Source organism: Macrobrachium nipponense, chromosome 7, assembly GCF_015104395.2.
Source record: "Macrobrachium nipponense isolate FS-2020 chromosome 7, ASM1510439v2, whole genome shotgun sequence".
NCBI classification, from domain to species: domain Eukaryota; kingdom Metazoa; phylum Arthropoda; class Malacostraca; order Decapoda; family Palaemonidae; genus Macrobrachium; species Macrobrachium nipponense.
Window position 1 is genome coordinate 829,016 of NC_061109.1, and position 2,167 is coordinate 831,182.

Below are 2,167 nucleotides of genomic sequence, written 5' to 3' on the forward strand. Positions count from 1 at the left end.
AGAAGATAATACCGACTTTGTAAGTGATCTACAAATCCCAAGACACTCCAATGAATATGGAAGTGCAATACCAACCGACTTATCGCAAGTCTAACATTACCTCATAGGGCGCCTTATTATACAAGGCAACAGCCCTAAAAGTGGTGGCAGCGACTGTACGCAGCGGACCAGAAGAACTCTACAACTTCTCCGAAGAAAAACCAGAATAATGAAAGGTATCGCATCAGAAGTCAACGACGACGAAAACAAGAGATTCTTCAAGCAACTTAGTATCATCGTTTAGTGAACAATTAATGTAGGGATGAACTTCAAGAAACAAACCCGACGTGTCCTTTTCCTACAGCAACGCAAGCTTCGTCTCTCATTAGAATCATTCAAGAAAACATCATTATTGAGCTCTGGTATCCTAACCACTTGATAATCCTCCCTTAGAACCTCAGGAACGGACCACGGCTCCTCCCACTAGGCCCTTAATTGCTCCGTGGGTGGAGCTGTACCTACTGGATGTAAGAGGTATAGTAAATCGGTTTCCCTAAAAAGCATTGAAAGCTTTATGTAAAGTCAGAACGAAGAATTTTCTTCAAGTACTGAAAATTGATTTTTAAACAAATAGTTTAAAAGATGAACACTGCAAACGTAAAATAGCAGATTATACCTAGTATTTGGTATATTTATAAATCTGAGTTTGATCCACAGTTATTTGTTTTAATAAGAGAAAGTATATACTGAAATAGGTATGTATCGCGTAAAAAATTTAAAAGCATTTTTTCTCATTTTTCACGTAGTTAACTATAGTTTTTATAACTCGAATGTTTATATACACAGATATATATGTATGTGAATGGGTATGTATATACAGTATATGGGTACGTGTATAAGTATTTTTATAGATAGTAAATTTAAGTATATTAATGTATATTTGTTGATTTTTACATAAAAAGCATAAAGATTGGCTGTGGTGTGTTGAGAGTTCATTACGTCTTGGTCTCGAAAATGTGACTCTTTGAAATGGTCGAAAATGTTGAGGTACGTCACATTGTAATGGTAATATCTCAATCAATTTTGATTGCACAACAATCATTTATATATAAAAATGTTTGCAAACTACCACACAGTCACTGGTAATGTTATAATAAAAGATGGTCTCAAACATAGGTCACCAAGGGTCAAACGCACCATTTATGAATAGAGTCATTTGTAGCCCACTTGCGCCACGAAATCCTGGGTTCACCCGAACGAAAACACTGCTTCATAGAGATTTTGTAGACAGGAAGTTTTGAGAGCCAAAGAGGTTCCCTTCAGCTCAGCTCATATCGTGTCGTTTTGCATTCAAACAGCAGGCCAGAGTGAGGTTGGGGGCCAGTTACAAGGACAGTCACCTAGCTGTCTGCCAGGCACTGATGCATGTCATAGTTGTTGGCCCTGTCTCCAGCACTTTGTTTGCCTAAATGAGGTATATTCATGATGTTTTCATTGTGTAGCAATGAACATTCTTTTTGCACAATGAACAACATTTTGGCCCCTCCACACGAGTTATTCCAGAATGGCTCTCACATATCTCATGTCTACACCACACTACAGGCACATTACTACACACCACATTCTCTTCCCAAAATTTGTCTCTTCTTAAATTTAATATTTATTATTGCTATCACTATTGTTTATTATTATGATTATGATGATTATTATTGTGATTATTGGTACTATTACTATCATATGTTTCATTTTAATTATTATTTCATTACTCTACTCACTATCCGAATTTGTCTCTTTTCGTACTTTTTTTATTTTTTACAAAAAATTTTTCTCTTTTACCATTGCAGATAATATCGTTATGCCTCACCAGCGCAGATACGACAGTATGATGAAAGCTACATTCAATGGATTCACTGCTATCGACAAAAATGGATGTGAATTCCCCACAATGTGTCCTATGCCACAAGGTTTTATCGGTGGAGTGATGAAGCCTAGCTTCCTCAAACGTCATCTAAACAGTTGTCATCCAAATGTTAAAAGTAAGAATGCTGCTTTCCTCAAACTAAAAGAAGGGGGACTGGAGCCGGTGCATTACATTTGCCCGCATTGCCCCTATAATTGAGCTTTAAAACCATTACCATTGCACGTATCTTTCCATTACGCGCAGGCATTTTCCAGGGTATTCAAGTAA